At 41.6% G+C, this 27,960-nt stretch overlaps 1 protein-coding gene across 1 annotated transcript in view; it reads left to right on the forward strand.

The window, feature by feature from the left end:
- The window catches only part of LOC126162892 (loricrin-like), a 55,526-nt gene that overhangs the window by 1,956 nt on the left and 25,610 nt on the right, over positions 1 to 27,960 (forward strand). The window lies entirely within an intron of this gene.

Consider the following 27,960-nt stretch of genomic DNA (forward strand, 5'->3'; position numbering starts at 1 on the left):
GTACGACGGGGTGGAGATCTATTCAGAACAGCACGTGGCAAGCCATCACAAATATGCTCAGTAATATTCATGCCTGGGGAGTTTGGTGGTCAGCTGAAGTGCTTGAACTCAGAATAGCGTTCCTGAAGGCACTCTGCGTAGATCTGGACTTGTGGGGTGTCGCATTGTCCTGCTAGAATTGCCCAAGTCCATCGGAATGCACAATGGACATGAATGGGTGCAGGAGATCAGATAGGATGCTTACGTACGTGTCATCTGCCAGAGTCGTATCTAGACGTATCAGTGGTTCCATATCAATCCAACTGCACACGCCCCACACTATTACAGAGTCTCACCAGCTTGAACAGTCCCCTACTGACATGCAATATCCACAGATTCATGAGGTTGTCTCCATATCCGTACACGTCCATCCGCTAGATACAACTTGAAACAAGTGTCGTTCGACCAGGCAACATGCATCCAGTCATCAACAGTCCAGTGTCGGTGTTGACGGGCCCAAGCGAGGTGTAAAACTTTGTCTCGTGCAGTCATCAAGGGTACACGAGTGGGCCTTCAGCTCCGAAAGCCCATATCGATGGTGTTTCGTTGAATGATTCACACCATGATACTTGATGGTACAGCACTGAAATCTGCTGCAGTTTGCAGAAGGGGTTCACTTCTGTCAAGTTGAACGATTCTCTTCAGTCGTCGTTGGCCCCGTTCTTGCAGGATCTTTTTCCGGTCGCAGCGATGTCGCAGATTTGATCTTTCACCGGAATCTTGTTATTCACGGTACACTCGTGATATGGTCGTATGGGAAAATCTCCACTTCATTGCTATCTCGCAGGTGCTGTGTCCCATCGCTCGTGCGCCGACTATAATACAACGTCATAATTTTTAACATTTTTATGCAGCGACAGCAACTGATATTGTTTATGTAAGAATATACAGCCTACAGTTGCAGGTTAACTTTACCGTTTACCTAGGTTTCAACGTTAGTAATAACGTCTTCTTCAGAACATAAAATATCATTTAAATGTTTGCCTAAAACAAGCCAAGTCCATAATATAACGTTCAGTCTCACTCACATGTTAATAACCTACCATTGTAGCAGCGGTAACCGAGCTAACAACTGCGCCAGGCACTTGTTGTCTTATATAGGCGTTGCAACAGCAGCCCAGTATTCTGCTTGTTTACATATCTCTGTATTTGAATACGCATCCTTAAACCAGTTTCTTTTGCGCCTCAGTGTATCATTCACTTTTCTAATAAAATACGAGTGGTTATTCTAGAGTCAAGTTCCTGCTACTGAGAAGAACTTCGAGAATCTGCCTGAACGATGGAATGGGACGGAAAGGATTTTGCTCTGATGGGAACGGGTGTTTCCGCCGTGTTATTCAGACAAGAGCGTTAAGGTCTAGGAGAGATGTGAGGGACAGTGTACGTCAATAAGACAGTAGAGAAGACAGAATGCATGGAAACCTCTGCGCGTGACTACCTGCAGCCAGGATAGCTGTGCATATGTGGTGAAATATGATCAAAGATTGAAGATCACAAATATATCGAACGAAGGCATTCACAACTGGTTCCTGGAGCCGTTAGCCTCCCTGAGAAAGACCTTGCAGGATAACATCGATATAAGCAATATCTGGAGGTATAAGTCCCTTCAGGTCAAGAAGGAAGAACCTTTTATATTTTTTTTAGGGCGTGGAGAGATACTGATGCCTTCTTGCACATTTCAGTTAAGTGCTCAATCCAATTTAGGTTTTCATTATTACTCCTAGACTCTTTGCTGAGGGTGAGCAGTTGATATTTGTCCCATTTATGATTAAAGACAGTAGAGACTCTCTATATTTTGGGCTAATGAGCCTGGAATGATCATCCAGTGCCGCTTGGGTTTTGGATGAACGGAGCTCTAACCCTATATTCTGCGCCTATTTTGATAGGGTGCTCAGATCAATATTAAGATTCTCGATAGTTGTCTTCAGCTTTATTGGTTCTGGACTTACAGATAACTGGAGGTCCTCAGCACACCTATGGTATTTGCATCAGAACAAATTGATGGCACATCATTGACATACAATGAAAATAGTATAGTATCTAATACCCAACCGTGGGTGAGATCTAATACTACAATGCTCCATTGTGACCTTATGATGCCAAACTTTCCGCATTGCTGGCGAGACGTCAAGTATGAGCGAAACCAGTGCACAGCGCTTGGAGAGACACTTAGTATGCTAGGTTTTGCAGCTAAAATGTCGAAGTGGTAGGCGTCAGAGGCTTTGCTGAAGTCTAAGTAGCATATGATAGTCGCCTCTTGTGCATCCATGACAAATTCCAGGTCATCTGCTACCTTTACGTTGTGCTGCGATGTTTATGGAAACCTGAATAGTATTCTTCTAGTAGGCTGTTTATGGTTAGGTTGTTTGTTAGCTGGTCGTGGTCTATATATTCAAGGCCTTGGTAGTGCAGGAAGAATGCAAGTAGGTCGCTAACCAGAGGATGCTGTGGCAATGTCCTTTTTAGGAAATTGCATAAATATCCCTGTTCCCAGGCCTCAGGGAAAATACTTGCGGTTAAGCAGTGGTTGAGAATATCTGTTTTAGTGGACAGTAGTGGATCAACAGTAAGCTTCATCATTTGGACTGTGATACTATCGTGTCCAGTAGATGTTGATCTGATACGCGTGATGCCTTTTTCGACGACATTGCAAGTAACATGCTGTAGATACAATTCTTCGGGATTATAGTCGTTTACCACTAATGAATGGGTCTCTGTTTTGTTTCTGTTTTAACTGTGGTCGTAGGAAATGCGAAGTACCGGTTCAGTTCTTCGGCTGGGACAATGGGATCAGCTGCAACTTCCACTTTGCCTACACCACACCCATGCACATTTTTCCATAGGACAGATGGTCTATTTCTGTTGGTAGTTGATGTATGGTCATATCCAAGTTTAGCATTTCTCACAACTTGGCTGACTCTGCTCTGCTTCCGCTTGTAAGCAATATGATTTTCAGGCATAGGACGTGGTTTGTAACCTCGATGTGTCGGGTATCTGGGATTCGTGAGCTGTTGTTCCTCTTAGCGCAGTCGTTCGAATTTAAAAAATTCACTCTTCTGACAGGGTTCCAGTTCCTTCTATTCATCTTTAAGAATTATCTCTTTTCTATTCATGTTGTTGTTGTTGTTGCTGTTATGGTCTTCAGTCCAGAGACTGATTTGAAGCAGCTCTCCACGCTACTCTATCCTGTGCAAGCTTCTTCATCTCCCAGTACCTACTGCAACCTACATCATTCTGAATCTGTTTAGTGTATTCATTTCTTTGTCTCCATCTACGATTTTTACCCTCCGTGCTGCCCTCCAATACTAAATTGGTCATCCTTTTATTTCTCAGAATATGTCCTACCAACCGATCCCTTCTTCTAGTCAAATTGTACCACAAATTTCTCTTCTCCCCAATTCTATTCAATACCTCCTCCTTAGTTACGTGATCTACCCATCTAATCCTCAGCATCCTTCTGTAGCATCACATTTCGAAAGCTTCTATTCTCTTTTTGTCTAAACTATTTATCGTCCACGTTTCATTTCCATACATGGCTGCACTCCATACAAATACCTTCAGATTTCTTTTCATAACTGTTTCAAAACAACTTATAAAGCTCTCCTTGACCCGAAGGCCGGTTTAAATCCCACGGTGCTCCCGTGGGCGTGGCCCTGATGCAGATAGGTTGCACTTGCCTACTTGCGAGCTTCTGGCTGATTTACCCAGCCAGTTACAGGGGTCCTACAATATAAATTGGACTTCGTACTACGGTGCAGTTTAGTACCAGTCGTTTAAAAATAGCTTAACTCGAAGAACCCTAAGTCTTTCCAGAACTATGGAATTATTCGTACTCTTACAATCAATGTAAGATGCATTTAGTATTGTTGTCTCCTTACTTGAAGAACAATTATTGCTTATTGCAATTTTTATGACGAAGATCCCTTGTTAAGGTACTGTTTTGCTAAGCAAATATATCATGAACCGGTATCTCTTGGAATGCATCTTGTTCGCTTCGCTTCGTCGCCCCTACTTCCGTGAACCCAAACCAAAATAGTTTCTGTCGAGTACCTGCGCTATTAAGAGCTCACATACTGCAAAGGTTTTACAACAAATAATGTTCCATAATTTGGACGATGGTGCTTTAAGTGTTGCATCATGGTATTCGCAGAAACGCAAATCTCAAAAATTACGAATGTGGGTGTACCATCTACCGGACTACAAAATCAATTAGGACAAGTGAAGCAGTTATATGCATCACCATAAAAGGAATGCTAGGCGTATCTGCAACGCAGGTTCACACGAGAGAAACATAAAATAGAATCAAATTGTGTTTACTTTGCCACTTCAAAGGAAGACAGTGGCCTACCGAAAGGCTGATTGATTGACATTTACCATAGTCTAAAGCCGTTCACCATACGTCACAACTGGGTTAACCTCATGGAGAGTGCTAACTTAAGACATACGTGCAGACTCTCTACGTCTACGTCTACGTCTACGTCCATACTCCGCAAGCCACCTCACGGTGTGTGGCGGAGGGTACCTTCAGTACCTCTATCGGTTCTCCCTTCTATTCCAGTCTCGTATTGTTCGTGGAAAGAAGGATTGTCGGTATGCCTCTGTGTGGGCTCTAATCTCTCTGATTTTATCCTCATGGTCTCTTCGCGAGATATACGTAGGAGGGAGCAATATACTGCTTGACTCTTCGGTGAAGGTATGTTCTCGAAACTTCAATAAAAGCCCGTACCGAGCTACTGAGCGTCTCTCCTGCAGAGTCTTCCACTGGAGTTTATCTATCATCTCCGTAACGCTTTCGCGATTACTAAATGATCCTGTAACGAAGCGCGCTGCTCTCCGTTGGATCTTCTCTATCTCTTCTATCAACCCTATCTGGTACGGATCCCACACTGCTGAGCAGTATTCAAGCAGTGGGCGAACAAGCGTACTGTAACCTACTTCCTTTGTTTCCGGATTGCATTTCCTTAGGATTCTTCCAATGAATCTGAGTCTGGCATCTGCTTTACCGACGATCAACATTATATGATCATTCCATTTTAAATCACTCCTAATGCGTACTCCCAGATAATTTATGGTATTAACTGCTTCCAGTTGCTGACCTGCTATTTTGTAGCTAAATGATAAAAGATCTATCTTTCTGTATATTCGCAGCACATTACACTTGTCTACATTGAGATTCAATTGCCATTCCCTGCACCATGCGTCAATTCGCTGCTAAATGTTACTGGACTTTGTGCTTCTCGCCAATCTTCAAGTATTCACGGGAGATGATCGTATCCCAGCCCGTTATGTCTTGTAAATAAGAGTTACTAAACGGTTTAGGGTCATTGTTAGTCATCTACAGTCCATACGTAACTGCAGAATGATTCTCCAAAGAAAATAACACATTTTAATGTCACTTCCTCCGTGATTAGGAAAACATATCCAACGATGCAATTGTTCAGCTGCTAAAGTTGAAAGGGAAGGCGTGACTGTGCCCCACGATCACTAAAACGATTCTGGGGGCTCCAGAATGGGCATTAAAAGCGCCCCAGAATGAGAGATTTCCTCACAAATTAGTTAGTAGGCTGATATTTCTCGTTAACGGATAGATATTCACTGAGTATCCCGCTTCTATTAGAAAAAGAAGGAAGGAAAGAAGGAAGATTAATGCTGACATCCCGTCGACGTGAGGTCATTAGAGACGGAGCATGAAGTCAGCTTCAGCGTCTGCAGAGAGGGAAAACAGCATCGTCTCTTCCAAGGGAACCACCTCCGAATTTGCCTAAAGCGATTTATGGAAAGAACAGAAATACGACTCTCGTACGGCCAGACGGGGAACTAAGCCCCGATCCTACAAAATTCCAGTGCTTCACAAATGTGCCATTCCGATCGATCATTCCTGATAGTGCTGTTGTTTCTTCGTATATACCTACCGCTAACCGTCTACAGTGTGTTACAATGGTGTCATATCAACAGCATATAAAGATGACTGCTTGTATTACTGACGAAGGATTTCTCGTAGCAGTTAGTGCGCGTCTGCCATTCGACCTTCAGCTGTGTCTCTTCAGTGTGACAAGATTCATCAACATCGACCTGTTTACTGCAAATGTGTTCTTGCGCTCCGTAGTAGATAGATCTCCAGCGTCAGTCTCACTGCTGTCCTGTCACAACGCATACGAGACGTTTTCACACAGTGCACGCACATATGTTCACGGAACGTCTCTTCCTCTGCCAGAAGTTGATGTAACCTATCACAATGTAAGGATACAGATCAACATCGGAACAGTTTCTTATTAATGCGAGAAAACTCATTTATCTTATGACAGGGTGCTATATAAACGGCTGTATAACAAGTTTGCTATCCCGATTTCTGCCTTTAAAGAAAAATTTGTATAACTCGGACTTAATTTCCTATCTCATCTTCAGTGATCTCTATAGTTCTGGTTTTCAGAGTCTGTATTCATCTTTTAATAACTGGATGCTGGGAAATGATTCTTTTACGTTTCTTAATTCTTTATGACCACTTCATCATAGCTCAATAATTACGAGTACAAAACATATTACAACATTAAGTGAATAACAATTAAAAATAATGGATACACACAATAAGACTTTGCATAAGATATCCATTACAATTGGAAACTAACTAGGTATTAACCAGTAGTGATTTGCGAAAACAATAGGGAACGCAAAAAAAGTGAGACTTGTGTATAATGGGTTTCAATGATCCTTAACTGACAGAGCATATCTTATTTACCTTTCACCTTTAGTTGAAATAGTCATTAGTTACTAGCGGTAAAATTCCTTCAAATACTCAAAAATAATAGTGAGATTCTGATGTATATGCCTGTGCCATACATTTGTTTATATCCGTTGAAGGAAGGCGAACATGCGTTTGAGAACACGATATGAACTTCTACTAAATGTAGCACAGGCTGAAGAACAGGCGCTAAATAGGTGAGCACTCAGTTCATGATTTAGTACTCTCGATCAGCTGTATCACATGTACGTATAAGTAACAGCTGAACTGCTTTAAGGATCGAAAACTCTTACACCTGGCACTGCAAAGAGTATTCAGAACAAATAACAGTTACGTATATCGCAACACGTCCGTTCGCTCTGTAAACCACAGAAAATTCAAAACCTGTGGTTCGGTCAGATAAGTCGAGATGCTCGTTCAGAAGTGATGGTCCGATCTAAATATGACCTCTCGCACACGAAACTATACATCTTGTTTTCAGGTAGAACATTGTGCATTGTGGACCGATGACCGTGGCAGTATGGTCCCTTTAATCCCACGAACCAACCAACCACTGTGCATTGTGTGACGTATGTTTCGTGCTTTTCGTGTTCAGCTCAACTGACATTAGTCGTCGTCAAAGACTACTTGAAACCTACTTCTTTAGCTTCCTATTTGTTCTTTCAGGGCGATGAGTTATTCCAGGAGGTGAATTAGGTTTGGATGCGCGTTGGTGAGCATGTTTGACGATTTTAAGTAATGATCCATTCACTATCAAATCCATGGTAGTTTCAGTCTGGACACGTGGGACATGTAGTACAGTTGTTCTGTCAAATATATCGTGGTACTAACATTTTTCCGTACAGACATGCTGACATACATCCTCTATGGACGATAACGTGAATAAGAGGGCATGTCAGTTGTGATACTCAGCACGCAATGTGTGCGTAATTTCACTGTGGTGGGGACCGAATCCTAATATCGCATCGGAGATCCGTTTACCCATCATAGTGCACCAACTTTACGTGGCTTAGATTCAACAATTCGTTGGAATCCCCTACAGAAATATTGAGCCACGCTGCTTCTATAGCCGTCCATAATTGTGAAAGTGTTGAAGGTACAGGTTTTTGCGCACTAACTGATCTCTCGATCCCGTTAATGTTCGATAGGTGGCCAAACAATTCGCTCGAACTGTCCAGAATATTCTTCAGACCAGTCGCGAACAATCGTGGCACGGTGACATGGCGTATTGCCATCCATAAAAATGCCATCGTTGTATGGGGACATGAAGTTCCTGAATGACTGAAAATGGTCTCCAAGTAGCCGAAAATAACCATTTACAGTCAATGGTCATTTCAGCTGGAGCAGAGGACCAAGTCCATTCCATTTAAACACAGCCCACACCATTATACAACCACCACCAGTTTGCACAGTGCCTTGTTGTCAACTTGCGTCCATGGCTTCTTGGGACCTGTGCCACACTCGAACCCTACCATCAGCTCTTACTCCCTCAAGTTGGGGCTTATCTAACCAAGTCACGGTTTTTCCAGTCATCTAGGGTCCAAACGATATGGTCACTTTTCCAGGAGAGTTTCTGCAGACGATGTCGTACTGCTAACAAAGCGTCGGTCGTCTGCAGCCATAGCCCATTAACACCAAATTTCGCCGAAATGTCCTAACTGATACGTTCGTCGTACGTCCTACACTGATTTTTGCAGTAATTGTTGTTTGTCTGTTAGCACCGCAAATTCTTCGCAAACGCCGGTGTTCTCGGCCGTTACGTGAAAGCCGTCCTACACTGCGTTGTCCGTGGTGAGAGGTAATGCCTGAAATTTGTTATTCTCTTGTCACTGTGGATCTCTGAATATTGACTTCCCTAACGATTTCCGAAATGGAATGTCCTACGCGTCTAGGTTGAGCTACCACTCCGCGTTCAAAGTCTGTTCATTCCCGTCGTGGTGCCATCATAACAGTCAGAAACCTGATCTCGTGAATCACCTACCTACAAGTGACAGCTCAAGCAGTTCACTGCCCTTTTATAATCTGTGTAGGCGATACTACCGCCTTCTGTATATTTTCCCATCACTATCCCATTACTTTTTGTCATCTCAGTGTATACTGCCAGACAAACTGATGGAAAGCCAAGTTATCTCTTTGCGTTAGTGGTATCTGTATATCAGCCACCCGTGGTAATTCAAGATTCGACAACGCCTACACCTATACATACCAGAGGATGTTGATAAATGACTACCTATACTAATTTATTTTCCTTCCGAACGTTAAGTACTTGATTCTTGCAGTCGTATATTCAAGGGCTGCTTGTAGTGGGTGTAACTACCACTGAATACTTAAGTGTTACTAATACGCAATTCGAAATCCAGAACATCTTGTATAGCAAGTTTCGCCTCTTTCCTTGTTTGTCGCACATAATCCGCAGATGGGGACGCAAAAGAGAAGAAGCGCCACTACAGAAAAGAAAGCACAACCGCTCCAGTGTAACAACAAAACGTCGCAGTATGACGTGGAACGGGTTGCACGCACGTGCGCTCACACAGGTCTCGTCGGGTTCAAGGCAGGTAGGAAATCTCCCAGCAGATATTCGCTTTATGGCGGCAGATGCTACGTGCAGACGAGGGCGTCACAAACGTTTCGCAACTCCTTGCGCGAACCTATCATTTCCCATTAAGCAACGACGACACTAAACGAAGTGCACCTGGTATTACCCATGACGCCATATTCAATTCCGTGTACTGTTTTAGAATGATAGGTGAGTCATTTTAACACCCCCAGGTGTTTACATGAATCCTCTTGCAAATAGGATACGTACGCCATTCACTCTGGTGTGATCGGTTTGATCCTCGCGCTGTGTACCAGGAAGAAGTAATACCTTCTTAAAATCCACTGTGAAGATAGCCCCTTCGAATCATAAAACTAACGGCACTTGATATGTATGACAACTCTAAATTGAAGTTATTATTTCTCTGTATACTGACGTGCAGACCATTTAGACACGTTATCAAATACTCAGTATGTTGGACCATGTTTGATTTCCCTCAATCTGACATTCTTGATATGTTTCCCAGACATACGGCCACAATTAGGTGGGACGACCGAGATAGGTAATGCAATGGTTGAAACTCAGGTCTCTTTTTCAGGTGGAGAATTCAGATCCCATTTCGGTCATACAGATTTTGTGATTCCCATGTCGCCCAAAGTCAGTGCAGGAATACGACGGGCCGAACAGGATATTTCCACTTCGTTCGCCCTTTCTTGCCGAAATGAGCTACTGTTTCCTCTGTAACTATTGAATCACCAAGAGACTTCAAAGAGACTTTAAACTATAAGCATTCTTCATTCAGAGGAAGAAACCCTCTCGAGTGTTTCTTAACCTATTACTCTCACAGAGAAAACAAACCTTCAAGAACCCTTATCATTAACTACAGTCTGATACTTCAATTTCGCAATAAAATGGTGAATGCGTTTATTTCGTCTTATACCGTTTTTAATGCTCAATTAAGCATAAGAATGACGTTACTGGATGTTTTTCTGTCACATAGGTTACCTGAAACTGCAGATACATTCACCTTCTGCTTTATCAACCAAAATGTTTATTCACATCTCAAGCAGGTTCTAATGAACAGCAATGGTAATGCAGGCTTAAGTTTACCTTTATTATACCGGCTATACGTAGTGCGTTCCTGTGGTAAAGAAAGGCCTGTGAGCAAACAGACACTAACCATGCAAGTATTCAGGGTAGTGCTTATTTTTAACTGAACCATCTGAGTTCTTCAATTCGCACAAACTAAAATAATATTTGATTCCTTGCCCTTTGCATCAAAATGACAGACAACCAAATTACTGTGCAGCGTGCGTTGTACATACCGGGGTGACGCTGTGGTTCAGAGTCTGGACTCGAAATCGGATAGTGCAAAATTCGAATTTCCTCACATCTGCCCTCATTTGAGAGTCTCATTGATTCAATAGATCCTTTCAACTAACTTCTGCGATAGTTATTGCAAATAAAGACACTTCAAAATTCCATCACAATTCTACCTGAGCTGGAGAACAGTTCCTAATAATATTTAACCGAATTCACTCTACCTGCGTCTTTTTAAATAATGTTGACTTTTGACCATCACCACCATTGTATTTCACTAACAAATTTCATACCATTTATTTAAATGGTATGAACCTAGGAATTTCTATAACATAAAAAAAAATTCTGTGGAAGTTAGAGATATTTTGATAACCACGTTCACTACTTACAAAGGTCACGACTGTATCACTTTTTATGAAAGTCTAAAACTGTTGTAGGCCTTTAAAGTGTTCAGTGTGGTGTGAACGATAGTGAATGTAGTGCTGCAATTAAACATTGAGTTTTGGAGCGATAGTTGCGCAGACTAAAATAAAAATCAGTTCAAATGCCGAAGCTCATTACATAAAGTTGTCTCTCTAGCACCCATAGAAATGTTCATAAAGCTACTATGGAAGAGCGCAAAAAGTAACTGCACGGGATGCCTGATATAGCGTGAATCTCAATCTCACTAGCATGTTAGAACCTGAACGGAATCTTTAGATGAGAAATAATGGAAACGAACATACATTTACACAATTAAGTTTTTTTTGGTGTCGTGAATGATGTATTTTGACCAAACTCTTAACATGGGATCTAATTTTAAGCTTAGGTTTAGACTTGGATTTTACATCGAATATTCCAAGGAATTAGCTGCTTTCCTATTTCATATTTGTAGGGAAAATCTTGCACAACATTCAGTCCCATTTGGCTGGAAAAGGCCGTACTTATTTCTGTTTGCAAAAAGGATAAAAGATCGGATGCACAGACGAATATCTCTCACGTCAAATTGTTGAAGGATGCTAGAGCATATTCTGAACTCCAACACTACTCTGTTCCTGCATGAAAACAGTCTGCCTTCAGGGAGCCAGAGTGGTTTCAGGAAGTTCGAACGGGTGTGATATGCAGTTTGCCTTATTCATATGCGACTTCTTGCAAGCAATAAATGCAGTTGCACAGGTAGAGTCCTCTTCCTAGATTTCCGAAAGTCGTTCGAGGCTGTACCACATCGTCAATAGTAAAACAGATATGATCATATTAAAATTTTGTCCATGGCTGGAGCAGCAAAAGTAGAATGAAATCTTCTTGTAGAAGTCGTAATTGCAAGGTTTATTAGAACCCCTTTACCATGATTTTAAAATTTATGTAAAAGCGTTCTTCAGAAGCAAATGTAGACACCTGGATTACGTGTTGTGGCAGAGCTACGTTAAAATATAGTCGACAGGTGTTAGTCACATACAAAATTTCACCTTCAGAATAAATAAAAAGATTCACAACATCCTTGTTGTCGCATTGTACTTCCACACCAATGTACAGCTAACGCACTAGCCGTAGATTGGTGAGGCAATACCATACGACAACAACCACGACGTGCTAATTTTAATTTCTGATGGAGGTGAAATTTTATTTTGACTGATGTCTTTCGCCTTCATTTTAAAATACGTGTGCCAAATATGTAATCCAGTTGTCTATAATTCCTTCTGAAGAGTCCGTTTTTATAAAAGTTGAAACTGTGGTAAATTGGTTTTAATAACCCTTCGAATTTGCAAGTGATTGGCTGTTAACTGTTTCTACAGGAAGACAGATATGATCATATCAGATGCAAATTCGGATCAACTGAAACACACATGTCACTGTAAATGATGCCCAAACAGTCACATCATTACACAGTGTATCCCCCTGTGGCGGTAACGCAGGCGTGTCTTTTGGCATGCAAACGATCACAGAGGTGCCAAATGGCATCCTGCGATAGATTGCCCCAAGCATCTTGTGCCTTTTTTTGCTTCCCTGGAGGAAGAGTAAGATCCCGTTTCATCATGTCCCATACGCGTTCAGCTGGAGAGAAATCTGGTGATCTTGCTGGCCAGGGCATTTGTTTTATGCCAAAAAGAGCTTTCACCTCTGAGCTCAACCAACACCGACTCAAAGGAAGGCCTCGGCGCTTGTTCGTGACGTCACGTCAGCTAGGCACGGCGAACGCCAGGTCTGTTGCAGGCAAATTCATAATGGTGGTGTCTCCCTCTCTGACGCACGAAAATGTGAAACTATTGGCGGTAGTTGACCAACACATATTGTTCTGAGAGATTTCTACAATCAATTAATTGTGCAATTCATTACATTTCTTAACAATTAGTGTACTCCTGAACTTATATTTCCACCTGTTTTTAGGACTGACATACAAAAACAACTTCATGGTCCAGCAGCAGCAGAATTCATGCTTCTTTACCTTATTTGTAAATCTGAGGAAGTTACGTTTGTACTGGGTTGCTTTTACAAGAAACTGTGAACATATTGGTGCTCTTCTTTAGGTATCTTGGTTGGCTATGGAGTGAGGAGCACTGAATGTTAATGAAATATCTTGCGATTGTACACGTTGGGGGAGGGGGTTGGGGACAGAAGAACAGGCAAAAGAGAGATACTTGTTTTATCAAATATTTTTTTTATCTTATAAGGTTCCTCCTTTCAGATGCGAGAGGGGAATATTTATCTTTTCTAATGTGCATGTTTAAAAAAGTTTAAGCTCAGGAGTATTTTCGATGTATGAAGCTATTTTGTTTCCTGTTTAGAATTCCTTTCGTTGAAAACGACTGTAGTCTAATGACTGACAACAGCTGGACATTTAGACATGTAAATTACTTCACATTTCCAGTGACTATGGTAAACTAAAATAAATAAATAAATAAATAAAACAAACTAGTTAATTGTAAGGGGGTTGGGATAAGTTTCGATAACAAAATGGATCAAGTAAATACAGTTAATTGAATCTAAAATTTCCGAAGCTTGCAATGGGGCAAAGTATCTTCTCATATTGATCTACGTTTGTTTCGACAGGATTCAGTAATACAGAACTATGATCTTCATTTGTAGCTTTTCGATAGTATGAAAATCTTTCATCTAAATAAAACTGCAGAATCCAAAACAATACCAAACATTTTGTCCAAAAATAAGAGCTTTATAGTGATAAGCACGCCCAGGCGTTTCTGCCTGCAACAGACCTGGCTTTCGCCGTGTCTAGCTGACGTGACGTCACCAACAAGCGTCGAGGCCTTCCTTTGAGTCGGTGTTGGCTCAACCCAGTTACAGCCTGCAGAGTGAGTGCGCAGACAGGCCGTCTGAATGCCATCTGATCGCCGATGGCCGTAACAAATGAATCACTAACACTAAAAACCTTCAGTATGCACGTGTTGTAGCCTGGTGCCACTGAACACTTCCCTTGAACTTGTTGCACTTTTTCCGGCAGTGTAGATAAATTGTTTATAATATAGAGTCAACGGTAGTATAAGATTATGAGCTAATGGTCCTGTCCCCTATAGGAAAATACCGTAACTGAACAATCATAAGGAAACGTAGAAAGACTTGGACGAAATTTCTACTTGGTGTAATGACAGGCAGTTTTTGTTTAAATCCAGGCACACGAAAGTCAGTCCCTATCAAATGGAGAAAGAACCCAGGTGTACCCGATAATGAGCGTCTTACGAACATCATTACTTGTAAGTATTTAGGGTTAAAACTAAGAAGCAATAGGTAATGAAACGATAGCGCAAATTCAGTATCTGGGGAGGTGAGTGGGAGACAACTTTGCTATAAGAGTTCTGGGTAAATGCAATAAATCTGAGAGGGAAGTCGCTTACAAATTTGAAAATTTGTGGTAAGGTCTTATGAGACCAAACTGCTGAGGTCATCGGTCGCTAAGCTTACACACTACTTAATCTAACTTAAACTAACTTACGCGAAGGACGACACACACACCCATGCCCGAGGGAAGACTCCAACCTCCGACGGGGAGAGATGCGCGGCCTTCCACCACGCGGCTATCCTGCGCGGCGGAAGTCGCTTACAAAACTCTTGCGCGACGGATATCGAGAAACTTTAAATGCAAACCCTGAAAGATAACGTAGATCCTTCGAAACCATGGTGAGCAAATTTAGTAGATCTACACTCCTGGAAATGGAAAAAAGAACACATTGACACCGGTGTGTCAGACCCACCATACTTGCTCCGGACACTGCGAGGGGGCTGTACAAGCAATGATCACACGAACGGCACAGCGGACACACCAGGAACCGCGGTGTTGGCCGTCGAATGGCGCTAGCTGCGCAGCATTTGTGTTCCGCCGCCGTCAGTGTCAGCCAGTTTGCCGTGGCATACGGAGCTCCATCGCAGTCTTTAACACTGGTAGCATGCCGCGACAGCGTGGACGTGAACCGTATGTGCAGTTGACGGACTTTGAGCGAGGGCGTATAGTGGGCATGCGGGAGGCCGGGTGGACGTACCGCCGAATTGCTCAACACGTGGGGCGTGAGGTCTCCACAGTACATCGATGTTGTCGCCAGTGGTCGGCGGAAGGTGCACGTGCCCGTCGACCTGGGACCGGACCGCAGCGACGCACGGATGCACGCCAAGACCGTAGGATCCTACGCAGTGCCGTAGGGGACCGCACCGCCACTTCCCAGCAAATTAGGGACACTGTTGCTCCTGGGGTATCGGCGAGGACCATTCGCAACCGTCTCCATGAAGCTGGGCTACGGTCCCGCACACCGTTAGGCCGTCTTCCGCTCACGCCCCAACATCGTGCAGCCCGCCTCCAGTGGTGTCGCGACAGGCGTGAATGGAGGGACGAATCGAGACGTGTCGTCTTCAGCGATGAGAGTCGCTTCTGCCTTGGTGCCAATGATGGTCGTATGCGTGTTTGGCGCCGTGCAGGTGAGCGCCACAATCAGGACTGCATACGACCGAGGCACACAGGGCCAACACCCGGCATCATGGTGTGGGGAGCGATCTCCTACACTGGCTGTACACCACTGGTGATCGTCGAGGGGACACTGAATAGTGCACGGTACATCCAAACCGTCATCGAACCCATCGTTCTACCATTCCTAGACCGGCAAGGGAACTTGCTGTTCCAACAGGACAACGCACGTCCGCATGTATCCCGTTCCACCCAACGTGCTCTAGAAGGTGTAAGTCAACTACCCTGGCCAGCAAGATCTCCGGATCTGTCCCCCATTGAGCATGTTTGGGACTGGATGAAGCGTCGTCTCACGCGGTCTGCACGTCCAGCACGAACGCTGGTCCAACTGAGGCGCCAGGTGGAAATGGCATGGCAAGCCGTTCCACAGGACTACATCCAGCATCTCTACGATCGTCTCCATGGGAGAATAGCAGCCTGCATTGCTGCGAAAGGTGGATATACACTGTACTAGTGCCGACATTGTGCATGCTCTGTTGCCTGTGTCTATGTGCCTGTGGTTCTGCCAGTGTGATCATGTGATGTATCTGACCCCAGGAATGTGTCAATAAAGTTTCCCCTTCCTGGGACAATGAATTCACGGTGTTCTTATTTCAATTTCCAGGAGTGTATATTCGAAGAAAGCTGTACGACCATTATGCCTCCACCATTTTATATCTCTCATAGCAGTCATGAGATACGATGAAAGACAATAGGGCACGAACACTAGCAAATGGACTTTTTTCCTCCATCAATATGTTAATGAATTACGAAAGAAATCTGATAATATTGGTGTGTGTACTGTCCACCATGGATTTCACAGTGGCTTGCGGATTGTGTATGTAGATGTAGAATATTATGACTGCTCCATCAGTTTTACAAACCGCTTTTGGTTTGACCAGTGTACGACCTAGTCTCTTAGGTTGGCTCGCTTCGTTGTAGTAATAGTCAGTCGTACACCAACGGTCTAAATCACACATATTTAACAAACATCTAGCCCTTAGCTCATTTTAAGGTAGAAGGCACATTGGCGAAATAATTTCAAAACAGATAAACTGTACGTATATTACACGGGATTAATAATGTTCTCGAAACAGAACAACTGTCATTAAAATTCAATGAATGTTTACTACAACAAATGCACACAATTTTGAATGGTGGCCTTACACAAATGGGCACTCATGTGAAAACAAAAACAGATAATAATTGTTGTAGTTCAGCAGAGCAACATAAATGGAACACATGCATGCAAACTTCCTTTGAAAGCCAATTAATCACGGAATCTTAAACAAACACTCAACGTCTGATACCACAAATTCTCACTGTTCATTGTGATATGCAACTAAAGTTCCTTTTCCAAAATAATCAAAGCGATAAGTAGCAAACAAGTGCGCCACACGTGACTCTCAATATTAGCTGCAGTTAAATTGTGTAAATTCTCAGCTACCTAAAGTCCCACAAACAAAGTTCAAATTCGTACGGGCGCTTAAAACTACCATCTAATACTCTAAGTCCAGTGAAAAACTGAAGTATGAGCTTGCGCTCACCAAAATTATTCTAGGTCCGCTGATGCAATACCGCTAGTAAGAAGTGAAAACCGCCAACAACGACAGGGTGCCAACAAACGAATGCATGTTTCCTACAGCTCGCCCTTAAATGCCTTCCGTTATGTCACACACAATTGAAACCATTTAAATATAACAATTATACACATGATGCTAAATATTCCCACAATTATTACAATAATTTTGGACCTCTCATTATAAAAACGGCACAGTATTACTTCAGTTATTAACAAAATGTCTAAATATGCTTACATTCAGTTTTAAAATATTAAATAGTTACGTTAAAATTGCAGAATACATATTGTATTCAGAATGAAATTTTCACTCTGCAGCGGAGTGTGCGCTGATATGAAATTCCTGGCACATTAAAACTGTGTGCCGGACCGAGACTCGAACGCGGGACCTTTCCCTTTCGCGGGCAAGTGCTCTACCAACTGAGCTACCCAAGCACGACTCATGCCCCGTCCTCACAGCTTTACTTCTGCCAGTATCTCGTCTCCCACCTTCCAAACCTTACAGAAGCTCCTTTCTTTCAGGAGTGCTAGTTCTGCAGGGTTTGCAGGAGAGCTTCTGTAAGGCTTGGAAGGTGGGAGACGAGATAGTGGCAGAAGTAAAGCAGTGAGGACGGGGCGTGCGTCGTGCTTGGGTAGCTCAGTTGGTAGAGCACTTGCCCGCGAAAGGCAAAGGTCCCGCGTTCGAGTCTCGGTCCAGCACACAGTTTTAATCTGCCAGGAAGTTTTACATATTGTATTATTGGAGAGAGTGCATGCTTCTGCTCTCTTGATACAGGTTCTTTCATGGACATGTTTTAAGTTTTATTATTCACACTCCCGTAGCGATTTAATACAAATTTTGTTAATGATATAAAAACGTTAACTGTTAACGGCCATTTACGTAATAAAAATATGCAGCGTTTTTGATACTTAACTGCAGGTAGACATGACCTGGAATGATTAGATAAGGAACTACAGAACTCGTACTGCCTCCACACCATGTACATCTAGTATAGAATTTATGGCTCTGGCATATTTGCATTTACATATTTTAATTAATCATCTGTTGTTTCCAATACACATGTTGAATTTGAAGTGCAACCTACTGTGCTCTTTGCTGACATCGTCAGATTTCATTGGTATTTCGTATGAGGTAATTACTCTAGTGGTGTAACTTTATTCATTTCTGTTGTCGAGCATAATATCTAGACACCATACAGACAGTTAACGACCCCTCTGCCAGCTCTGGCACCACAAACCAACTTCGGGTATTGTTACAATATATATATATAGATTCCGGATGTGCATGAAATATTTTTCCATTACGGAAACTCAGAAAATAAGAAAAGGAGTCAAACAATGGACAGAAGGTAGTGAAAGTGAATCAAAGATTGGAAAAAGTGTTTTGTCAGCTTGAAAGGTGGTGATGAGTATAAATCCTCTTGCGTTTTATTACAGGGTTATTTGAAAGAACTGCTTACTGAAACAGCAGCCAATTTTTGTAAGGTAGTTATCTTCCACAAACTCACAGCTGTGGTACGATGATGAAGAGAAGAGTTTAATGTTTAACGTCCCGTCGACATAGTACAATGGTAAAAGTACATCAGTTGTGATCCGAATTTGTTTCATGTACACTTTTTTTTACTAAAATTTCCAACTCTCTTCTTGAAACACTATCTCAGTGAGAAGAAATTTTCGTTAGGCAAGAATTTCATTATCTCTGTAAAGGGTATGTTTGGATGAGGATACACAACCCACTTTTACGATTGTATGAGAAACTGGAGTCCCCGCTACACCAAATGTATAGGCTCCAAAGGAGAATATGTTAACAAATAAACCGACTGTAACGTAACCATTTGTTGAATTTTTACCTCACTAACATAACTGTACTACGCTAATTAAACATCTAGCTTGGCATCATCAATATTGAATCTGGTTTTCTTCTTGACTGATAGAGTGAAAATGATATTCGGTGCATGCAATGGGGTAAATTTCCTGCTGAGCTTGCAGATTGGCCTTTTTCTGAAGTATCAGTGAACTGCGTCCATATCGCGGAGATTTTCTAACTCCTGTCAGAAGTTTCTGCGTTGCTTGCTGATAGATACTGGCAAGTGTATGCTACTGTGCATATGATCTTGCTTTGCAGAGATAGCAGAACTTCTTTGTATACGTGTGTGTGTGTGTGTGTGTGTGTGTGTGTGTGTGTGTGTGTGTGTCTTTGTGTGATAATTCAACCTTTACTGCAAGCTCTTTTAATACACCAGCAGGAAATTAATCTCACATCGAGTTCGAAGCCTAAATAGACCTTGTATCATTGCGTTCCAAGTTTCGGCCTCCAATGGAATTTGACAGTCGGGGGCTTGCAGTTAGCAAGTGCAAGGACTCTTCTGGAGTAAATTTTTTACTTCGAGACTTATGACAGTCCTCCTGTTAGTCTTGCAGAAATTACGGTCGTTACCGCTTCTAAATGCTGCTCTATACAGAGCACCTCTACACCGTAAAGAATTTGAAGTGTGGTACCTAACATCCAGCCCTGTGGAACAGCAATCACAGCTTTCGTACAGAAACGTCAAAAGGTGACTCGGAGCATCTTCTTTTAAGACCAAAAACAACGTATTCACTGCAGTAGAAAGGTTTAGGCCCATTTTAGGTAAAAATTTTACACAGCCAGAATTCTTTCTTCCTCGATGTTGTTCGTCTGAAAATTTTTCGAAGACGACTGACTCATAAGTGGTCCACCTGAAAGCTACATACGAGAAAGAACTCTCTTACAAAGTCACGTGTACCGTAGATCACTTGAATAAATTTTTTAAATCGAAATTGTGTACAACGAGTCAGTTTACAGTACATGTAGTTAACAGTAACGAACATAATATTTTCCAGGCCCATTTACTGACCTATGATCAAAAATTAATTGTTCTTTCAAAGAGAAAGAGTTGCCCAGAAAAGCTGGGTTTAGCTTAGATTTAAAGCTTTCTTTGTTACCTTTCAGACAATTAATCTTATTGATCGAGAGATCAAAAAATTTTGTAGATACGTACTGAACTCCTGACAGCTTTGACAGTGGGTAATAAAGGTCGTTGTCTTTCTCGTATTGTAGATATGGAAATAATCATTCTTCAAAATCGTAATGGATTATGGTGACAGACTATTTATTACGAATTTCATTAATGATATATATATTTTTGAGACTACAGTTAAAATGCTTAACTTCTTGATGAGATACCTACAAGATTATGGCAGGTGGACACCGCATATTATACTTACTCCTCTCTTTTATGCAATCAAATATTGCATTGCACAAGAAAATCATCTCGTAAAACATTGTTATGTGGAAGTATATAAAATATGTGAGGAAGGTGATCCATTTATTACGAAAACTAGCATCTATATGAAGACCAAAAATAGCGGGATTTAGCTCTTTGAGCTTCTCCGTCATACGCTTCTTCCGGTTCAAGTTTTCATCAATATGTAAGCCCAACAATTTTGAGATTTCTACCTTGTTTACTGATCCCTGTTATGGTGCTACATCAGTAGTTGAAATTACTCTTTTTTTGCCCAGAAGTAAATATAGTATGTTTTCTCAAAATTAAATGGAAAAACACTTTTCAGAAAATAATTTAATAATTCTTTGAAAAACATCATTAAAAATTTATTCTCTTGCTTTCTTTCTAATGGTATTTATTATAATTCGGTACTGTCAACATATAATAGCAATTCTGCTTCATGAATGTTAAGTGGAAAGTCATTGACGTATTCGTATATAAAGAACACGAGTGGAGTAAAAATTGTACCATGTAGGACCCCCTTCATACTTTCTTTCCAATCTCTAAAATTTTATCTCCCTTCAGCATTGTCTGACTTATTCAGTACATTTCTGCCAACATTGTTTGAATTATTCAGCATAACATTTTGCATTCTGATTGTTAAGTACGATTCTAACAACTTCATTAATTTAGTGAAACTTAAGTTTTTGTAAGAGAGTAACATGAAATGCACAGTCAATTGTTGCATGGCAGGTTATTCCCAAACTGTCCCATAACCTGATTTATAATTTAAAATGCAGATCAAAACATTAACACAAGTCATATCTTTAATCCAGTATGCACACTGCAGGCAACAATAACAACTGCCAATGATTGCATTTCTAATTATTTCTATATCTCTTTTCCTCTTGGTGTGATGAGAGAGTCCTGGAATAACATCAGCCTTGGGGCTTTTAATTGGCTATTGAAAGGGAAGATTTACTTAAGGGAACATATGTTTCTATTGAAAGCCAGTTGTGGGCAAGTAAAGTGCAAGGTAGGGCAGTCTACCAGCCCAACCCAGCAGTGGCATGGAGTGAGGATGGTCATTGTGCAAGAAAATGAAAGGAATGCTTTTTCACAGCGATAAAAATCTGAAATGCAGGAGATGATACGACACTACCAAAATTGGAACAGCTTCTAAGTAAACAGAAAGCCGTCTGGAAAATTTGTTCAGATTTTAATAACTGGTCCTTCACTGGTTGGCTCTTAGTAATTATTTTGGTAGTAGTAGGGGAGAGTTCCTACATTTGCCTAACGGATGTTTTCATACTGGCCATTAGCTGAAAGCTGGTACACAGTTGGGGAGATTTTCTGACTTCTTCCCCGCACCACAGGAAAAATATAACCCACTGGTTAACCAAGATAAAATCTGATAAACATGATTGTTAAGCTTTTTTATTAAATTATCATTGGCCATCACTCACAAGCTCTGCTGCGATTGGGCGTCAAGATTCCAACGCTGGCAGAATCAGCCAGATTAGGTACAGGAAAGTTATAGAGCACTTCTCCACAGGGCATCATAGAACATTTCCTGAATTGACATCATAGAGAACACTTCTCCTGAGGACATCATAGAAGGTAGTTGCTCCAGGCCATTGCAGAGAGCTGAGGGGAGAGACATCTCTTTCTTAGAGCAGAACACATAGGAAATATAAAACTTAGAATTATTAGCCATTTTCTGCCCTTGCGCATCTTTAGAGTAGTAAGCTTGGGCCATCTTTGCACAGGCTGAGACGAGACAAGTGCGAAGTCAGATAACTAAAATCAGGCTCTAGTTTCGCTGATCTAATTTTCACAGCCAGCTAGTTGCACCCACCATGCACTTAGGCGAGAGCGCTGTTGTTCATTCATATTTGTCTGAGACCTTTGTGCTCTTAACCTATTCCAAAATCAATGATCATATTTGCTACACATCTTTATATCGTTAGGAATCCCTTGTCCACTTATTAATTTTCTGTGTTCTTGATTCAGTAGTTTATACCTTTTAGCAGTAAACCAGATTGCTATAGTGACCATTTTCTTCCTTTCGTAGTGTGCCCTCCCACCCCCCCCCCACCCCCCCCCCCACCCCCCCCCCCCATGAACCATGGACCTCGCTGTCGGTGGGGAAGCTTGCGTGCCTCAGCGATACAGATAGCTGTACCGTAGGTCCAACCACAACAGAGGGGTATCAGATAAAAGGCCAGACAAACACGTCGTTCCTGAAGAGGGGCAGCAGCCTTTTCAGTGGTTGCAGGGGCAACAGTCTGGATGATTCACTGATCTGGCCTTGTAACATTACCCGAAACGGTATTGCTGTGCTGGAACTGCGAATGGCTGAAAGCAAGGGGCAACTACAGCTGTAATTTTTCCCGAGGTCATGCAGATTTACTGTATGGTTAAATGAAGATGGCGTCGTCTTGGGTAAAATATTCCGGAGGCAAAATAGTCCCACATTCAGATCTTCGCGACTACTCAGGAGGACGTCGTAAACAAGAGAAAGAAAACTGGCGTTCTACGTATCGGAGCGTGGAATGTCAGATCTCTTAATCGGGCAGGTAGGTTAGAAAATTTAAAAAGGCAAAGTTAAAGTTAAGTGTAGTGGAAATTAGTGAAGTTCGGTGGCAGGAGGAACAAGACTTCTGGTCAGGAGTATACATGGGTATAAATACAAAATCAAATAGGGGTAATACAGGAGTAGGTTTAATAATGAATAAAGAAATAGGAGTGCGAGTAAGCTACTACGAACATCATAGTGAACGCATTATTGTAGCCAAGATAGACACGAAACCCACGCCTACCATTATACGCCAACTAGCTCCGCAGATGACGAAGAGATTGATGAAATGTATGATAAGATAAAATATATTATTCAGATAGTGAAGAGAGGCCAAAATTTAATAGTCGTCGGGGACTGAAATTCGATAGTAGAAAAAGGAAAAGAAGGAAAGGTAGTAGTTGAACATGGAATGGGGGTAAGGAATGAAAGAAGATGCCGTCTGGCAGATTACTGCACAGAGCATAAATTAATCATAGCTAACACTTGGCTCAAGAATCATGAAAGAAGACTGTATACGTGGAAGAGGCCTGGGGACACTGCAGGGTTTCGTACACATTACATAATGGTAAGACAGAGATTTAGGAACCAGGTTTTACATTGTAAGACATTTCCAGGGACAGCTATATACTCTGGCTCCAAGCTATTGGTTATGATCTGTAGATTAAAACTGAAGAAATTGCAAAAAGGTGGGAATTTAAGGAGATGTGACCTGGATAAATTGAAAGAACCAGAGGTTGTAGAGACTTTCAGTGACAGCATTAGGGAACGATTGACAAGAACCTGGGGAAAGAAATACAGTAGAAGAAGAATGACTAGCTTTGAGAGATGATGGGAGGATAAAGTAGGTAAAAAGACAAGGGATAGTAGAAATCCTTGGGTAACAGAAGTAATACTGAATTTAATTGATGAAAGGAGAAAATACAAAAATGCAGTAAATTTATTACAAACCTCTCTAAAATGAGATCAACGGGAAGTGCAAAATGATTAAGCAGCGCTTGGTAGAGGATAAATGTAATGATGTAGAGGCGTACTAGGGTAAGATAGATACTGCCAACAGGAAAATTAAAGAGACCTTTGGAGAAAAGAGAGCCACTTGTATGAATTTCAAGAGTTCAGATGGAAAACCAGTTCTAAGCAAAGAAGGGAAAGCAGAAAGGTTGAAGGAGTATACAGCGGCGGTTTATACAAGGGTGATGTACTTGAGGACAATATTATGGAAATGGGAGAGGGCACAGATGAAGATGAAATCGGCGACATGATACTGCATGAAGAGTTTGACAGAGCACTGCAAATCCCAAGTCGAAACAAGGCCTCAGGAGTAGACAACATTCCATCAGAACTACTGAGAGCCTTGAGAGAACAAGCCCTGACAAAGATCTACCATCTTGTAAGTTGTATGAGACAGGCGAAGTACCCTTCAAGAAGAATATAATAATTCCAATCCCCAAGAATGCAGGTGTTGACAGGTGTGAATATTAGCGAACTATCAGTTTAATAAGTCATGGTGGCAAAATACTAACACCAACTCTTTACAGAGGGATGGTAAAACTGGTAAAAGCCAACATCAGGGAAAATCAGTTTCTTATCTCAGAAGATAAACTAAGGAAAGACAAAACTACTTTTGTAGCATTTGTAGACCTAGAGAAAGTATTGACAATGTTGACTTAAATACTCTCTTTCAAATTCTGAAGGTGGCAGGGGTTGGAGAAAAGAGAACCACTAATTCTATGCAAAGAACGGAGAGGCTATTTACAATTTCTACAGAAATCAGATGGCATTTGTAAGAGTTGAGGGGCATGAAAGGGAAGCAGTGGGTGGGGTAGGGGGTGAGACAGGGTTGTAGCCTATCCCCGATGTTATTCAATCTGTATATTGAGCAAACAGTAAAGCAAGCAAAAGAAGAAATCAAGGCGCCGCTATTATGTCAGTGCTGAAGTGTTTCTTCCTTCATTCCGCCTGTAGTTCCGCGAGTATGACGAATCTGAGAACTTTGGCGCTGTGTTCGCTTCATACCCGTATACTCGTTCTCTGGCACTGAAGAATGCCGGAATGTGAGGCTAGTCGTGGCTTATTGGTAGCGCTAAAGATGAGTGCAAAATCTTGCTACTGCAAAGTAGCACTGGCAAAGCGAAAAGACATATTGCCAGGCTGGGCTTTAACGAATCTGTGTCTTGTAAGACTGTGGAGGCTGTGAGGCGATAGTTAATTGATGCGAAGTACACAATAGCAAATGTTTCCCTTTGAAGGAGGAATGATATCAGGAATAAGTTTCACGCTATAATACACGTTTCATACGAAAAGCATTCAAACCATGTCGAGTCCAAACGAAATGGTTCTTTTCCTGTTTATTCCTCCTCCACCGTGTGTGCTGCGTCAAACGAAAACTGGATACAGAGCAACGTCATTGGTACATCCCTGTGCCAAAAAAGCATGTTGTTTCTGCACTCACTGGGTCATGTCTGTTTCCATTTGTAGGCTAACAGCAAGATGTGGAGCATGTAATTATTTTAATAATTAATCGCCATTTCCAGACTGCAATTCATCCTCATATGATATTTCCTGATAGTGTTGTTACAGACTCGGTAGCGCCTCGTAAGGGTGTATATGTCAACGTAGAAGTTATAGATTTTCTGAGCAGATATTCAAAATTAAAATAAATTTAAAGCAGTCTTCGAAAAAGATTTATTTATGTAAATGTATGTAGAAACAGAACAATGTTCACTACAAAACTATGAGTCGATGTATTGTTATATAACTTGCTTCGTGATTTAGAAATGTCAGACATTTGGCGGCATTTGAAATTGTTCTTTAGTATGGCTACAAAGCCAAAATCACACCTGTGTGAAATAAATGAATAGTAATTTATAGTTTAATAGTGAAAATTTTTTTCAGGAATGTTGGATATGTAGGGGGAATGCCGCGAGTCCACTACTGTTCTTACGAACTCACGGGCACACGGGGTCGGCGAGTTCGGAGATGACATCACGGGACGCAATGGCTAGTTCAAAGCCAGTGTATAGAGTTAATTTCTGATCTCTAGTAAATACCAGGCTGAACACGACGTTTCGCCTCACATATACGATGGGCGATCGCTTTGAAAAGCTGGGTCATATTTGACAATGTTTTTATATTAGACGCCGACAGAACGAGAATACGCATTCCTACCAGGGCGGAATCTAGCAGCATTTTTAAAATGCCTTAGCGAATGGAGGCCCAAACACAGTAGTGGCCCATATAAGGGTATGGTTGACTGTCCGCGAAACTGAGAAGCATCATTCCAATTCCGACCCGGCACGGTTTCGTAAAGGGCACGGGAAAAGAAGAAAACGATAAAAAAAATGAAGATTCGAGTATAACGTCACTTTAACATCGAGGTCATTAGAAACTGAACTCAAGCTAGGAATGTTTCGGGAAATCGAAAGGATGTAAGCCGCCCCATTAAAAGAAATCATACTGGCATTTGCCTGAAGCGATTTTGGAAATTCATGGAAAACCAACATCTGCATCGCTAGACATGTATTTGCACCGTCTTCTTCCCGAATGTGAGTCACTTGTGCTAACCAGTGCGCCACCTCACACAGTGAAACGACAAAAAGGTCCAAACACCCCGTTTCACGGAGCATATTCTAAATAAACTGTATCAGTTTAGAATATGAAGAAAGAATGAACGTAATGAATCTTTGAAATGAACATAAACAGTGCTGGCCGCAAGAAACCTTTATTTTTCTGGCTATCGGTTTCGATCAGCGGTGCATGAAATCAGGCGAAATCTCTCGGTAGATACCCATATTCTAGGAAGACACTATTTTTGGGGTATTTTTAGTCTTCACTGTGTGATCAGACCTGAGAAGGGCGACGTGACGCTGTCTACTGGCGTACAAGAGACACCGGCCAACATATCTGTGCAAAACTCCATCTTCGCGGCCGATCTTTCCTTATTTTCCCAATAGGCCTCGTATTTTAAAATATTAATTTTTTATTCTGAATTTCTGTTGTTCCATTGTGGACGTGGGACAGCGGGTGGTCAAATATTTACAAAGGAAAATCGTCAAAGAGTCGTACCCTTTTGAAAAGCTATTTTATTTTAACAACCAATTTCAGCGTTTCAAAATATACATGAAATGCATTGGGGTCTGAGGACGGTATATTTAAATGCCGAAACTGATTGTTAAAATAAAATAAAATAACTTATCAAAACGTACGGCTGTTTGGCGATTTTCCTAGGAAAAAAAGTCCATTATAAGTCCGTTGTTTTAAATCGATGGAGATCACATAAATAAGTTTACACTACATTAATCAAAAATTATGTGATCTCATTTGCTGAGAAAGATCCCTCATTGAACGATCACACAAAATTATATGCACAGCTTTTCGATGCTCCTGGTTGACAGGTAACACATCATACGTTAATGTGCTGCTGGTAGCGTGATTAGCAGAGTCGAATGTGAGCCACCATTGGTACATGCCGCTAGGTTGGAGGTTCCAGCGTGTGCCACCAACGGTACACACTGGCGTCAACGTATTAAGCAGTAAAGAAAGAGAAACTCACAGATATATACCCATTCTGGAGTTTCACTGTCAGTAGAATTGTTTCCGAAACAAGGAAACCTCCAATGCTTCTCGCAGGGAAATGATTGCTCTTTGCGGTATGAAGAACTAGTTGAAAACCTTCGACTAAAAAATCATCTTCATCAGTGCATACTTACTCATCAACCTATGAGAGCATATTACATGTGTGTCAAACGAATCAAGAGGAACATAAGAAGTACGTTACCACAAACCAAGAGAGCATTCCTGGCCAGAAGAAGTCAGCTAGTATCAAACATTGGTAGTGATTTGACGAAGAAATTTCTAATAATATACGTTTGGATCATAGCACTGTATGCAGATGAATGCTGGACTGTGGAAAAACCGGCAAATTAGAGGAGCTAAGCGCTCGAGGCGTTATGCTGTTGAAGGATATTTAAAATTACGTGAACTAATAAGAAATTGGGAGA

The sequence above is a fragment of the Schistocerca cancellata genome, chromosome 1, assembly GCF_023864275.1.
Source record: "Schistocerca cancellata isolate TAMUIC-IGC-003103 chromosome 1, iqSchCanc2.1, whole genome shotgun sequence".
NCBI lineage: Eukaryota > Metazoa > Arthropoda > Insecta > Orthoptera > Acrididae > Schistocerca > Schistocerca cancellata.